Source organism: Cebus imitator, unplaced genomic scaffold, assembly GCF_001604975.1.
Source record: "Cebus imitator isolate Cc_AM_T3 unplaced genomic scaffold, Cebus_imitator-1.0 Scaffold391, whole genome shotgun sequence".
In the NCBI taxonomy this organism is placed as follows: domain Eukaryota; kingdom Metazoa; phylum Chordata; class Mammalia; order Primates; family Cebidae; genus Cebus; species Cebus imitator.
The window spans coordinates 969,486-985,846 of NW_016107706.1; the positions used below are offsets into that span (position 1 = coordinate 969,486).

General features: G+C 45.6%; 1 long non-coding RNA gene across 1 annotated transcript in view; it reads left to right on the forward strand.

Moving 5' to 3' along the window:
* Positions 1-234: 234 nt before the first annotated feature.
* LOC119468192 overlaps positions 235-16,361 on the forward strand; it is an 18,390-nt gene continuing 2,263 nt past the window's right edge. Inside the window, exons 1-2 of the long non-coding RNA XR_005196840.1 lie at positions 235-247; positions 14,699-14,782. This is a non-coding gene — a long non-coding RNA (uncharacterized LOC119468192). The remainder of the gene's footprint in view (positions 248-14,698; positions 14,783-16,361) is intronic.

Below are 16,361 nucleotides of genomic sequence, written 5' to 3' on the forward strand. Positions count from 1 at the left end.
AATTCTAGTGTCTAGGAACCTTCTCATGGACTCTTGACTTCCATTCCCTGTTCAGGAGTGGAATGAGATGAAGATTTGCAGCCTGAGACCTCAGGCACACAGGGGTCCCCAGTAGCGCCTAAGCTGCATACACAGATTTGAACCTATCTTGGGGCTGAAGTAGAACCTAAAGTTATATGTGCTTTTTCATAAACACAGTTTTGCACTGAAGCAGAATATGAAGGATACAGAGTTGAGGAGGCAAGAGGTGTCGTTCTGCTCTGTGATGAACCTGAGTGGGCCCTTTGAAATATATGGCTTTGGGTTTCATGGCATGTGCTGGGTAAATTCAGCTGCTGTATTCAGATGGCGCAAAATATTACTGAAGTACTAAAGGCTTGTTGGGGTGAAATTAATGCAGCCAGAAAAACGGCAATTAAGTTTTCACTGAGAAAATCTTGACATTTGGCTGAGTAAGAGATAGCTTGAAGGTGTGGGAGTAGCTGTAGTTAGCAGTGCATTGATACCTGCGGGCTATGTTTAAGCATGTCTAAAAAAATGCACTTCTTTGGTCCTTATGACTCATCTTTATAGGATGAATATTTTGTGTGAATTAAATTTATCTCTTAAATCTAAAACCACAATTTGCTATTTTTTCCTAATAAAAGAATAGTTTCTTAGACCATTTATTTGTGCTGCTATGACAGAATACCACAGACTAGAATGTTTATAAACAACAAAAATTTACTTCTGACAGTTCTGGAGGCTGAGAATTCCAAGATCAAGGCACTAGCATTTGGTCTGATGAGGCCCTTCTTACCATGTCCTCACACGGCAGGCCGCAGAAAGTCGAGCCAAGCTAAGCAAACACTGTATGAAGCCTTGTAAGAGACAATCCCATGTACAAGGGAGGCGCCCTCATGGCCCAGTTACCTCTTAAAGACCCCCACCTCCTAATACCGCCACATTGACAACACCTGGATTTTGGAGAGGACATATTCAAACCATAGCAAATGGCAGAGAAAACAGGCCCAAGGTGCTTGGGCGCCAGGAGACGGCGTCACGGTGCTGCAGCCGCTTTGGACTGCCCGCTCAGGACTTCCTAGCACAAGAGTCACAAAGCCTGCCACTTGTTCATACCACCTTCTATTGGGTTTTTTACTCCTTTCAGCCCCCTGCAATAAGTGGGTAACTACCCTTCTTTGAATCCTCTGCTTGCCACACTGGTATTCACCAGGCATCTCCCCACTGAACCTCAGCCATTGAGCCACATGGGTGGTCCAGCCCCTGCTGCTGTCTGCCTTGGCCCTCGGGTCCAGCTACCGTGCTCACTTCCCCATGCCTGCGGGCCAAGTCACTCTGCTGGCCCATGCCACACCACATCATGGGCCTCTGAAACATGGGTTATGGCCGTCCACCTAGACCTGTTTTCTCTCTGGGGTCTGCTTCCTCCTCGGACCATGCTCAGGGAGCAGGGCACAGGCCCCATTGCCACTGGATCCTGCAGATGATCATGGGTGCTGCAGCATCTGCAGGGCTCTGCGCCAGAGGCAGAGAAGGGCCTTGCTCTCTGTGGCTCACCTGAGGCTGTATATTCATAGCTGCCCTGCCCACCCCTGCCTCCTCCTCCTGCCCAGGAAATCTGTTTACAGTCCAGAAGGAGAGGAAAGGGGACAGCTTCCTCTTTACCACTGCCTAAGGAATTTAGACCTTTAAAAAGTAGAACCAGGAAAAAATAGGTTAAAATTCTCTATGGCTTGTTCTGCTCCACAGGACATGGTACAGACTGGGGGTTGGATAAAAGTGAATGAATTTGAAAAGAAGGAATAAAAGAGAGGGCCAGTGTGCCACAGGGCACGGCAGAGTCATGGACATTGGAGGTCAGAGAGCAAGGTGTCAGGTGGAAGAACCAGATAATGCAGGTGCTGTGGTTGGGGCCTTAGGGACCAGGCAAGACTGGAAGAATCCCACAGATGTGCGGTGCTAACTGGGGACAGGGCAAGGGAGAAGCAATCACAGAGGCACGGGAAGCGGCAGACAAAAGTAGCCCCCAAGTCCTCTTCATCCTCCACTTCACACAGTCAACCCTCAGAGTCACCCCATCCCTGTTGTCCTTCAGCCAGACCCTCTGTCAGTAGCCTCCCCTGCCCTCACTCTGCACACCACTAACTCCACCGCCAGTCTCCCCAGCACTGCCTGGTGACCACCTGCATACCTGAGTCTCAGCATGAAAGGAAATGGAGTCACCTTTGCTGGAGCCCCTTTCTGTCTTTGTCACCTCCTCAAAAGACTGCCAGAACTGGCTGGGAGGTTGGGGGGTAGGACTTGACTCCTCCATCTCCATTGTGACCCATCACTCCTCTTGTGTTGGGGTCTGGCCAGCAGTCCATGCAGTGGAAGAGTCCCTAGGTCTGTGCGTGTGCACAGACACACACATATGTGCACACGCACATGCACACATGCTTCCTAGGAGCAAGAGAAGGGCCACATTTCATGGAGGGTTTAATGACATGGAAATGTTAAGATAAGAAGGGCCGGGCGCGATGGCTCACACCTGTAATCCCAGCACTTTGGGAGGCCGAGGCGGGCGGGTCACCTGAGGTTGGGAGTTCGAGACCAGCCTGACCAACACAGAGAAACCCTGTTTCTACTGAAAACACAAAATTAGCAGATGCGATGGCAGATGCCTGTAATCCCAGTTACTTGGGTGGCTGAGGCAGGAGAATCACTTGAATCTGGGAGGCAGAGCTTGCAGTGAGCTGAGATCACACCACTGCACTCCAGCCCAGGCAACAGGAGTAAAACTCCATCAAAAAAAAAAAAAAGAAAGAAAAAGAAAGAAAGGAAGGAAGGAAGGAAGGGAGGGAGGGAGGAAGGAAGGAAGGAAGGAAGGAAGGAAGGAAGGAAGGAAGGAAAAGAAAAAAAGGCCTGTGAGAACCCAGGAAGCTACTGGGAGAAGCCCCAAGTCACTGGGTGGTTGAGACCAGGCTAAGAAGGTTGGTGGCTGTTTGAAAGGGCAGTGATCCCGGGGACTTGGAAAGGTCCTGCTGACACATAGGCAAAGTCCCCAGCTCTCAGACAGACGCTTCCCCAAACAGCCCTCACACAGCCAGACAAGCTGAATGCCCTCCTGGCCCATGGCCACCTGCAGGACCATTCACGAGGGAGCCTGACATCCGCAGAGATGCTCCTCTCTCTGGTCTCCTTATCTCTCCTCATCCCAGAGCATCACTGTCCCCATCCCCATTCATCACTTTGTGTCCTAGCTCCTGTGATTTCCCTCTCTTCCAGGTTTCTCCTCCTCCGTTATAAGGAAGAGCAGGGCTGTTGTATACGGAGGCAGACCCAGGCTTCGATCTCGGTCCAGCACTTCCCAGCTGTGCAGAGTGTTTCATCTGAGCCCTCCTGAATCCAGACAGCTGTTCCCAGGTCAGCAGAATGTAGTCTTCTTGGGGGTAACTGCACGTGGTTAAGAAAGCCGCTTCTGTGCAAAGGTATCTGGGACCAGCAATGCCCCAGATTGAGAAATGTCCTCAATGAGAAAAAGAAGCAGGAGGTATCTGGCCCCAAACCTGCCCCAGATCTTTTCAGAGCCTCTTTTCAGAGAACTCCCTGGATCTGCGTGGGAGCCAGCAAGGCTGTGGCAGTCTTGGGGTCTCAGGAACTCTGCAGTCATTGGAGTGTACCACAGACAGTGCTGCTGGGGAGCCAGGAGGAGATGTGATCGCAGGCTGGAGACGCCTGGTGCCTGGCAGATGTGTAGGATGCCACTGGAGGGCATGGGTTTGTCCCTGAGCACCTGGGAGCTGCCCCTCACTCCAGAAAGGCATCAGGAGATGCTGTCCTTCCTCAGGGGAGACTGAAGACCCCAGATATTCATTGGGCCCCATTAGTATCCTGGGGTATTTGAGCCACAATAGCCAAGGGACAGTGCATTTATTTCTAAACTTGTCTTGGCTTCTCCATGTGAAAAATGGTAATAAGAGCAGCACGAGGCTTCAGCAGGTGGGTTCAACTCCCAGCCCCGCCATGTGTGTACTGACTGCAAAACTGAGGCAATTCATTTAATGTCTCTGTGCCTTGATTTTCCCTTCTGTAAAATAAACATAACAATGGTACCTGGTGTTGGGGTTTCTGCTACTTCGGCTTCTGCAAGAAGCAGATGCTAGGATGGAAAGGAATTGGACATATGAGAGATGCGTTAGGGAGAACACCTGTGAGGGAAAAGGGGAGGCTAGGAGAGGCCGAGGAGCCTTCAGACCACGACACAGGTCTGTCCCTGTGTTGAAGAGATGGAAGGAAAGCTTTGGTAAGGCCACTGGGATGTCATGTCGCCCAGGTGACATCTCCCAGGAAGGGACCGGCCAAACCAAGTCTCTCGAGGGGGAGCAACTTCAATGGTCAAGTTCTCTTCCCACAGCGCGTGCTCTGAGGGCACCTTCTCACGTCCACCATGGGGCTGTCACAGAATTTAATGATGTACCGAATTCTGACAAAGTGCTGAGAATAGAGCCAGTCCTATTCATGTTGAGCCCCCATTATATTCCTCCCAACATCCAGCCCTCTGGAACCTTCTGTCTGCCCCCCACTCCCCCCTACGCCTCCTTCCTTCAGTAAGCCTGTTTTTATTCTTTTTCCCCCGCATCTTCTTCCTGTTTTGTTTCTTTTTAGCTCTCCTCTCAGATCTGCCCTCCAGCCACATTCCCTGCCAGGAAGACAGAAAGGCCCCAGAGGGGGCGACCAGGGGAGAAATGAAGCTGGGCAGGGGGAGTGCATGATGGGTGGGGTGGGCCACGGGGCGCAGCCCCAGCCATGCGTGAGGGAAGGCCCGAGGCCGATGCCTCCATGTGCCTCTGCCTCCCCACGCTGAACCTTCAGGCAGTGTGGGCCAAGCAGGAGTCCCCCTCAGAGTCACAGCCATGCCCCCTACTTAGGGGACCTGTGCCCGAGCCTCCACCCTGGCTGGCTTCCCACAGGAGGCCAGGACGTCCTTGCCAGCCGGCATCCAGCCTTCACCTGTCAGCTCCTAAAACACCGAGAAGAGAACAGCGCTGGGAGCTTCCAACGTTCTTTCTCCTGCCTGGCACGACAAAGATCTATTTTAATTCCCTCTGCCAGCTAGTCACTAGTGTAGTGGAATGACATTAATCTCCCTTGTCAGGGGGAAGCTGAGGAAGCCAATACTTCTCCTTTGAGGTCTGAGTTGCAAAGCTCTTCCTCAATCTTCAGCATTATAAATCCTGTTTTTACTTTCACAGCTGTGTGCGAAATCCAAATGGCACCTTTCTAAAAACGAATAAAAGAGGCCATGCCTTATCCTGACATTGAGTTTCCAAGGCTCTAAGAGGGGAGATCGAAGAGGGGCTGTTCCGGCAGGGACATCGCTGCCCTGGATGGGACTCGAGAGGAGCCGTGCACCCTGAAGGATGAGATAATGCCTCGTATTCTTACCTTGCATTTCTAATTTAAGGAACATGGCCCAGGGTGAGACAGTCTAGGAACTTATGCATGCCCAAAAGGGCGGCATCGTCTGGGGAAATGTCAGCATCCAGCACAGACGGACTCAGAAAGGAACTACCGTCTATGTGTGTCTGCTGCACACAGGCCTGTGCTGAAGCAGCCTCGGCAACATTGTCTTCAGCCCTCTGTGGCCCTTGGTGATAGGTACCCAAGCACAGGGCAGTCCCGAAAGTCTGAAAATTAGTCACAGCATCATTCGGGTCACAGCATGTGGTGGCTGTTACCTGCAAGAGGCCAAGGAAGAGGTTTTAGGGTATTTTCAGGGTGTGACTTCAGGTTGAGCAAGCGCACGATCTTTCCTGAGTTCACTCCTGCAGTGTCTACGTGACTGGCTCCTGCCTCAGGCCTCCTGGCAGACAGCCGTCTGGCCAAGCCGCTGTGGTATCCACTCTGGGTGCTGTCTTCCTGCTCTCAGGGGAGGAGGGTGGCAGTTCATAACCAAGGTGTGAGTGAGCTGCAGGTGTTTACGAGGAGGAATTTCGGGCACATATACTCAAAGAAAAGGGCTAGTCTTTTTGGAACTTGCTAGCTCACCCACCTGTCACCAAGAACTAAGTCTGATGAAACTTTATTTCAGCGCTTATAAAGGATCTCTCATTTTGGGAACTGGGATTGATTCCTTCAAAAGTTGCCCTTACAGACACCGCATCTGGAATGGTCCAATCATAAGGGTGACCCCTCTGGGTAAGATATGTCCTTGCTCTGCTTGGGTCATTAAAGGTCAGCATGTCCATGGACCAGCCTCTCCTCAACACCCAACCACCAGCCAGTGACCTTTACCATAACTCTGAACTTAAAAGCCACATCTGATGGCATGGCCATGATGGCTGACTTGGGTACATGATGAGTCCAGACAGAAAGGTAATAGACCCAAGTTACCAGATTGCAATTCTGGGAGGTCAGCCTGCATCCCCCCGAAAGAGCCTATGGTGTCATGGTGACAAGTGGGAACTCCCAAGGACACTGCCTGATGCAAACCCAGTCATTCCTCCCACCAGCTGTGAGGCGTTGGGCAAGCTCTTCACACATCTCGGACTCAGTTTCTTCCTCTGCAGAATGAAAGTGATAAAAATGGCTCACTTCACAGTGTAAGAATTAAATGAATTAGTATTTGAGAATTTCTTTGACCTGGACCTGGCACATGGCACACGTTCCGTGAACCCCGTTTGTGGTACTGGTGATGGTGATTATTATAATGTTCTAGCAGTAGGCAGTGGCCCAGGCTGGGATTTGAACTTAGTGCTATGTTACTACCCAGCCACACTCTTTCCAAGAAGCTGTTTTTAATTTGGAAATGTCCATTCCTTAAGATTCAAAACTAAAAATTAGGAGCTGAAAGGTACAGAAGTCATCTTCCCTGGGTACTACCAGGTGTGTTTACATCACGGCCGCCTTCCCTTCCAGCCTGCTGGGTGTTGCCGATGCCTACACGGGCTGAAAGCACCCAGCTCTCTTCCTCTCAAAAAGATCTATTGTTCTATCTATGGCAATAGAGGGAGATTTTCAGATTTGGAAAAAATTAAACAAACCACTAAATAGCCTGAAAACTGACTGCCGGAATATTTAACTAGATCAAATATTTAAATCCAGAAAGTTTTTTTCACTGTTTTCCCCAACTTTTTATTTTAAAAAGTGTCAAAGCTAAGAAGTTAAATGAGCACTGCAACAAACACCATCTAACCTTTATCTGGATTCGCCAGCTTTAACGTTCTGTGACCTGTGTTTGATCTCTCTTTGTGTGAGAAGGGAAAGAGAAAGAAACAGAAAAGGAGACAGAAAGAGATTTTTCTTTGACTAAATTATTAAAGAGTAAGCGACACATTACTCCTAATTACATTAGCACATGTGTCCTAAGAACAAAGACTCCTGCCACATAACCACAATATTATTATCACAACAAGAAAATGTAACGTTGATTCAGTAGTGTCACTTAATGTACAATCCAATTGTACCCAAATATTTCCTTACAGCTTTTTTAAAAAAAAAATGTAGGATCCAATCAAGATTCAGCATTGCATTGATAATCGATTGTCATGTCTCCCTAGTCATCTTTAAGGCAGAAGTCACACAAACTTTTTCTAGGAAGAGCTACATAGGTCTGTGTCTCTACTACTCAACTCTGCCATTGCAATGTGAAGGCAGCTATAGACAATGAGTAAATGAATAGATCTAGCTATGTTCCAATAAAACTTTATTTACAAAAGTAGGTGGAGGGCCAGATTTAACCCATGGACTATAGTTTGTCAACCCATGAACATTTCTGGGTCATTCCCCCAGCCTTTTTTGTCTTTCAAGACACATACTTTTGAGAAATCCAGGCCACACTATCTTGTAAGATATCCCATATATGTACTAGGTTTGTCTGATTATTTTCTCATTATTATATCAGGTTAAAATATTAGGCAAAAATGCAATATAGATGAAGCTATGGAACATATATCAGGAGGTATATGAAGTTAGTTTGTCACATTATTGGTAAGGTTAAGTTTCATCTCTTGGTTAAGATGGTATCTGTCAGATCTCTCGATTGTAAAGGCACTTTTTCCTGTTTGTAATTAAAAAGTAAAGTAATTATTGGTGAGGAGCTTGGACAGCATAGTGACTATGCTTAATAACAATGTATTATATACTTAAAAATTGCTAAGAGAATAGTTCTTAAATATTCTCACAGTAAAATAAGTATGTGAAATGATGAATATGTTCACTTGCTTTACTATTTCACAATGTGTATATACACTTCAAAACATCACATTGCAAATCGTAAATATATATAATTATTTGTCAACTGTACCTTATTAAAATAATTTTAGCATCACTGGTGGTCCTTGCCTGGATCCATTATTAGATTGGAATTGGAAAAATTGTATTTTTCTAATTCTGTCATTCCTTCTACATTCCTTACCTGGCATCATAGTGCAGGCTGTGGTTGCTTTCCTGATTCTCCTTTAGACCGGGCACTCCTTCCCCAGCTGCTCAGAGTGTTGTCTGCTGAGGGCTCTCAGCCAAGGCCGTCCCCAGGAATCCTCCTCCATGGGAAGGAGCTGCCTTCTCCAATGATGCCCAGGCCTCATTCTAGACACTGTGGGGGAATGGCTGGGAAATAAAAAGACCTGGGTGCCTCACCCCAACCTGGAACTACTTTAGTGGGCCATCCCAACTGATAATGGCTGGAAGCCATTATCCTTAGCAAACTAACGCAGGAACAGAAAAGCCAAATACTGCATGTTTTCACTTATAAGTGGTAGCTAAACATTGAGCACACATGAACACAAAAATGGAACAACAGACGCTGGGGCTTACCTAGGGTGGCGTGTGTGAGGAGGGTAAAGATCGAAAAACTACTTGTTGGGCACTATGCCCACTACTGGGGTGATTAAATCATTTGTACCCCAAACCCCAGTGATACACAATTTACCCACGCAACAAACCAGCACATGTAACCCCTGAACCTAAAATAAAGTTGGCAGCAAAAAAGAACACTAACATCTGGAATAAGTGTCCTGCATGTTATTGGGTGTCATTATTTCTAATCTCTTTCTATGGATAGAGTTAGGACACACACACACACACACACACACTCCTTTTTTAAAATTATGAGTCCATATTGACGCTGATTTTAATCCAACAATACAATGGAAATATCCCATTCTGTGTTTGTAGCTCTCTTCTCTCATGGTAAAAACAATTTAAAATGCTGAATAAAATAGACTCTCCACTGGTTGTGGTGGCTCAAGTCTGTAATCCCAGCACTTTGGGAGGCCGAGGTAGGTGGATCACTTGAAGTCAGGAGTTCAAGATGGAACCCTAAATATAAAAAATACAAAAAATTAGCCAGGTGTAGGGGCGTGCACCTGTAATCCTAGCTACTCAGGAGGCTAACGCAGGAGAGTTGCTTGAACCCGGGAAGCAGAGGTTGCAGTGAGCCGAGATTGCGCCACTGTACTCCATCCTGGCAACAGAGCGAGACTCTATCTCTAAATAAATAAATAAATTTCAAGACCCATCGTTTTGCAAACACATTTAATATGGGAAAAGAGGGATGTTCAAGCAGGGACTAATTTAATGTGTGTGAGTAGAGCTCTGGAGCCAGCTTTAACCTTAACAGCATTTATAAAACTTTGTGAAGTTGACTGACTTTTTCTACTTCAAGGAGCCAGAGACAGAAAAAGCTCACGGCTTGCCCAAGGCAGAGAGTCTAAGAGGATAACGCTCCAAAGCAGGAACTGCGAGGACTGCGTCCATAGTATGACAACTCAGCGACTAACGATGAACTGTATCCACAGTGTAACAATGAACCGAACAACTCACCCTCCTCCCGCCCGCCACCCTCAAGGCCTACCCAGTGTCTGTTGTTCCTTTCTTTGTGTCCATGTGTGCTCAGTGTTCCGCTCCCACTTATAAGTAAGAACGTGTGGTATTTGCTTTTCCATTCCTGCGTTAGTTTGCTAAGGATAACAATGAACTGCCTACATCCCAACACAGGGAAGTGAAGGTCTTGACCCTTTGTGCTGAATGGAAGCAGGAAATCTCTCTCCTGGCAATTGTAACCATGAGCCATTCCCTCATATAAACGTGAAGCCTCAATTCACTCTTTCCCAGAGGTCAGAAAAACTCACCTAACAACTTCAGGTGGTCCTGGGACAGATTGTATCCCTAGTGCCAGATAAAGTAAATCTAAATCTCTGGAGGAAACTCCCCCATCCCAATTCTGAAAGAATATCTACAAATTTCCAAGGTAATGAAAGTTAAAAATAAATAAATAAAACATTCAAGGAAAAAAGGCACCATGAATAAAGGCTAGCAGGGAAGAAAACCTGACAGAATTAGCCCTAACTAAATTCAGATATTGGAAATAAAAGGAATAGAAGATTAAACTATATTTAATATGTTCCAATAAATAACAGAGAAGCTTGAAAATATTAAAGGGAAACAGCTCCAGAAAAAACAAATATAACTCCTAGAAATAAAAATTATGGTGGAACTAAAAACTCAAAAGACAGACTTAGCAGTAGAATAAATATAGCTAAATACAGGATTCGAAAACAGGGAAGATAGAATTTAAGAAAGGCCAAAAGGTGCAAATGTCCAGGGTTAGAACCAGGATCAATGTGGAAGGTTACTGGAAATCAAATCTCCAATTGACATTAGGGAGAACTTGCTTTCTTCTTCACTGTGTATGTTATATAAATAACAAAGGCTTGTTGAAGAAAATTTAGAACATTATGGAAAGCTATTTGAAAATTAGCTTTATCTCACTTCCCAAAGATAAATATTCTACACAGGTTTCTCAATTATTATACTTCCTTTGTTATTTCACTTATTTATTCAATAAATATTTATTGGACACATTCTGTGTGTGATGCAGTAGGGGAAGACAACAGAGAAACAGCATCATATAAAATAAACTCATTTCTGTCATCACAGAACTGAACAAGGTAGAGGGGCCGAGAGAGGACATATGGGAATACAGAGACCAATCATGGACTTTGTGACCATTTCTCCAGCAACGATTCTTGCCCCATCTCATCTGACAGTAGCCACAAAGTTTGGTAAGTTTGACCCCTCCCAGCTGCTAGGGTAAATTCTGACAGACTTAGAGGAAACAGAATAATTTTTCTTTACAAAAGGACTAGTTAAAGAATGAGGTCTAAGCCAATTAGCCTATGGTATTTTTCTGACTATGTGTGGCTTGGAGGATAACCCAATCAATGTGAAGTGTTTTGATTGGAATTTTGGGACACACCTTCTGGATGGTGTGGTGTTGAGTCCATGAAATTCGAAGTTGCTGCAGTCTCTTTGTCTCCATGAGAGCAGCCAGCCTCAGGAGGAAGTTGAACATGGGGAGAAAGGAAGAAAGAGGAAATTTCAGATAGATTGAACTAGAATTCTGATCAAACCATATCTGAGTCCATTAGACATCTGTTTTTTATGATTAGAGCTGGTATGAGTCAGATTTTCTGTTACTGACTTCTGAGAGCATTCCACCTGCTATACAGAATGGGGTCCAGTTTGCAAGCTGATTTTGAAGTATCTGTGGGATAATTAAATGGTGCTGAAAATTGTTCATTTTTCTTTCTTTTTTTTTTTTTAACTTTTAAGTTATGGAGTACATTGCAGGTTTGCCACATAGGTAAACGTGTGTCATGGGGATTTGTTGTACAAATTATTTTATAACCCAGGAATTCAGCCTAGTATCCATTAGTTATTTTTCCTGATCCTCTCCTCCCACCCTCCATCCTCCAATAGGCCCCAGCATGTATGTTCCCCTCTGTGTATCCATGTGTTCTCATCATTTAGCTCCCACGTGTAAGTGAGGACACATAGTATTTGATTTTCTGTTCCTGCGTAAGTTTGCTAAGGATAATGGCCTCCAGCTCCATCCATGTGCCTGCATAGGACATAATCTCATTCTTTTTTATGGCTGCATAGTATTCTATGTTGTCTATGTATCACATTTTCTTTATCCAGTCTGTCATTGATAGGCATTTAGGTGGACTTCATGACTTTGCTATTGTGAATAGTGCTGCAATGAACATTCACATGCATGAATCATTTTTCTAAGTCACAGACAGAGTCAGCGTTTTTTAAACCAAGGTGTGTGCTATTTTTATATAAAGACTATTATAAGGCTACTGGTGACAAATGTGGCAAATATTTTTGTCCAGTTTTCTGTTTTCTCTTTCATGTTGTTTATGATGGATGTTGACATTCAAATGCTCTTAATTTTCAGTTAGACAAATCTACTAATTGCTTCCTTTATGAATTATTTTGTTAAAATCAAGGACTTTGATAAGCTCTAAGCTGTACAGAGCTTGAATGGACCCCAGCGGGGAGCCCATCATATTCCACACCTCTGACTACACAGATTGGTGATAGGTAAGCACATGTATTGAGATGGTCCAAAGAGAGTCAATTTCAATTTCAGGATATTTGTGGGAACTATTGGGAAGCAGTCTCTCTCTCTGTCTCTGTCTCTGTCTCTCTCTCTCTCTCTCTTTCTCTCTCACTCTCTTCTGGAGTATCTCAACTGGTAAGATGAAAATCTAATCTCATAAACTCTTATAAATATCTTGCTACCATTAGAGACAAAAGCAGAACCAAAAGATGGTGAAAGAGAGACAGTCCCAATGATCTAGTTCAAGGACCTGGATCCCAACACACCCAAGCTTTGGTCTCTTCATTATGTAAGCCAGTAAAGTCCCTTTTTTATTTACTTCAATCTGATCTGGGTTTTCATCACTTACAACCTAAAGTATTGGGCAATGAAGAACCCTGAGATAGTTCTTTTAGAGACTAGGACTTCCCTAAACATCTCTTACTGGAAGTTCGTTTGTCTAAATTGCACACACCGCCACCCACTAGAGAGGCTTTGCCTGCCTGAGCGTTCTCATGCCAGTTCAGCTTGGCTCCCTGAACGTCTTCGGTGACTGTTACTTGAAGAAGGGTCAAGACAAACAGCCAGACAGAGAATAAAAGGGCCTGAAAGAGTTGAAGAAGCCCATCTCTCCTCTTCACATCTTGGTCTTATTTCATCCTCTGACTCAATGTGCTGACTCTCCATCCAGATATACCTGCCTTTAGGTATCTGTTTTTCCCATCTGAGAAAATCTCCTCATGCCTCTTTCTGTCCCTTTAGCATTCTCAAAAGCAAATGCACAGTGGAAGCAACAATACCTACTTCTGACGGAATGTTGTGACTGTTAAATGACATAAATTATGTTATGTAAAAACATGCTTTAGCTTAGAACCTGCATTAGTCAGAGTTCTCCAAAGAACCAGTTGGACATATACTCTATTGGTGGGGCTGGTGGTGGTAGTGTGTGTGTAAGAGCGAGACAGAGAGACTTTAAGGAATTGGCTCATGAGATTACGGAAAATGGCAAGTTCAAAATCTGCAGAGAGGCTGCCAAGGAAGAGCTAAGGAAGAGTTGACATTGCAGTCTTGAATTTAAGACAGTAGCAGCAACACATCTCTTCGACACTGGCTTTGGGAGGCTCAGGACCTGTGTTTCCAAATCTCTTAACATCTGAAAATAGAAATTTTTTTTTTTTTTTTTTTTTTTTTTTTGAGACGGAGTTTCGCTCTTGTTACCCAGGCTGGAGTGCAATGGCGCGATCTCGGCTCACCGCAACCTCCGCCTCCTGGGTTCAGGCAATTCTCCTGCCTCAGCCTCCTGAGTAGCTGGGATTACAGGCACGTGCCACCATGCCCAGCTAATTTTTTGTATTTTTAGTAGAGACGGGGTTTCACCATGTTTACCAGGATGGTCTCGATCTCTTGACCTCGTGATCCACCCGCCTCGGCCTCCCAAAGTGCTGGGATTACAGGCGTGAGCCACCGCGCCCGGCCAATAGAAATGTTAAAAGCAAAATCTCCTGATATTAATTAGCAACCAATTCAAAGTGTTATTTAAAATACTCTGGGGGCCAGTCTAATATCCAGCATGTACAAGTAAAAAACAAATTTACAAGAAGAAAACGACCCCATTAAAAAGTGGGCAAAGGAGGTGAACAGACATTTTTCAAAAGAAGACGTACATGTGGCCAACAAACATATGAAAAAACCTCAGTATCCCTGATCATTAGAGAAACGCAAATCAAAACCACAACAAGATACCCTCACACGCCAGTCAGAATGGCTATTATCTGAAAGTCAAAAAATAACAGATGCTGGTGAAGTTGTTAAGAGAGGTTAAGGGACTCACCCAAAGTCACCCACAAGGTCTTCCTATAGCCTTCTCCAATCCCTAAAGATAGTGATGGAGTGTTCTAGAAATAGCCCCTCACCTCTCCCTCTCTAATGGGATCTATGAGCTGACACCTAATGATATGATTTAACAAGTAAAACGTAGGTTGATAATATTTTGAGATATTAATGTATGCATCTTTCCTCCTATATGTTCTTCCTCTTTTTCTCTTCCCGTATTAGCGGGCAGCATGGACAGGACAGAAAAGAAATATCCTACAAGAAGGCTGGCTGCCACAATAATATTTATAATGACTATTATTAGTAGACTATAGTCTAAAGCCTTAGGAGGAGGGGCTTGCAGCATTTTGACAGAAACAGGCAAAGGAAATGCTTTGGTTGCCCTGAGGAGACTTCCCAGGCTGGACCTGAGCTGACACACTATCTAGAATAGTGCCTGAGGCAAAGCTGACAATAAATATTTGTTGAATGAATTAATATACGAGTTAAAAGAGAGAAAAAAGGACATTGAGAGAGGAGAGACTTCAGAGCCTTGGAGAAGGAGCCAAGAAGCTGCCCTCCAGGACAGGCTGGCAGGTGAGTCTGATAAACGGCCACAGGAACGTTATTGGGGTGCCTGGTCACCTTCTGTGTCTCTCAGGGTTCCATTGAGGAAGGTCCTACTGTCACCTACACCAGGGACTGCCAGCTGTTCCCTCCCCCAGCCTTCACAAGGACATCATTAGTGTCTTCCTCTACAGATCACCCAATGGCATTGATGCCCAGTGGAGCCCCAGGGCTTCACTGGGTCCTGGTCTAAATTCACCACGTGGACATGCCACACCACAGCACCTCAGGACAGCCTAAACCCAAGAACAGAGGAGTGAGGCCCTGGAAAGTGTCTCCTCAGCCTCCCTAGGAGCAGAGGCTGAGACAAGTTTCACATGCAGGTGATTTGGGATCAGGGACGCTCTCAGGAGAAACTCGGGAGGGAGGGAGGGAGGGAGGGAAGCAGGATGGGGCAGGAGAAGTTAAGCGAGGATGTGGGGCCAGCTGAGGTCAAGGCTCAGCCCAATGCCTCGGAGAACTCTGGACCATAAAGAGCAGCCAGTTTTCTTCCTCCAGGCCAGAGTGTCATTGGTTATGGGTGGAGGGCGCATACGTCTCAGGCATCTGTGGGGCAGGGCTCCACCCTCCAGAAAGCAAGCCTCCAGAAACGGTCCCTGGCACAAACCTATAGCAGCATCTCTAGCTGCTAAAACGGAGGTCAGGGGTCTGGGCAGGGTAGCCCCTGCTGCAGGAAGGAAGCCTCCTTCAGGTACTGAGAGGTGAGCACTGGAAGAGCTTGAGACCATCTGTACTGGTCTCTTACAGCCACCATGACACAGCACCACAAACTGCAGGCTTAACACAACAGAACTTGATTCTCTCACAGTCCCAGAGGCTGAACGTCTGCAGGACTGGTTTCTTCTGCAGGCTCTGAGGGAGACAGTATCTGTTCCATGCCTCTCTCCGGCGTCTGGTGGATGCTGGCAACCCTTGGCATTTCTTTGCTGGAAGACGCATCACTCCAGCTGCTGCCTCTGTAGTCACGTGATGTCCTCCCTGTGTGCCTGTGTCTCTGCGTCTTCACATACGTCTTTATAAGGACACCAGTCATCAGATGTAGGGCCATGCCAATCCAGAGTGACCTCATTTAACTTAATTGTATCTGGAAATACTCTCTTTCTAAAGTCACATTCACAGATACCAGGGGCTAGCACTTGAATGTATTTTTTAGGGTGAAGTACAATTTAACCTGCAACACTCCTGAGCTGGGAGAGCCCGGAACCGAGCCAGTGGGTTGGAATGTGAAATATGGCGGAGGCGGCCTGTGGCCTTGGAACCTTACACTTCTGTGTGTCGATCGGCGGCATCTCTCTGGGCTTCCCAACATTTCCACTAGCCTCTCCAAGGTGGAAACCACCAAATGGCGTAACACACATTTTGAAAAATAGTAAACATGAAAAATAAATTCCAATGAATATGCATTTCATTGAGATAAAAATTGTGGTTTTTCCCAGTTTGTGTTTCCATAGATGAATATAACTTATTGCAGAATAAGACAGAATTTGGTATCAGTTCTATATCTGTCTTTTTAACTGTACAAATAAATAGACGGGAATGGAAGGACTTT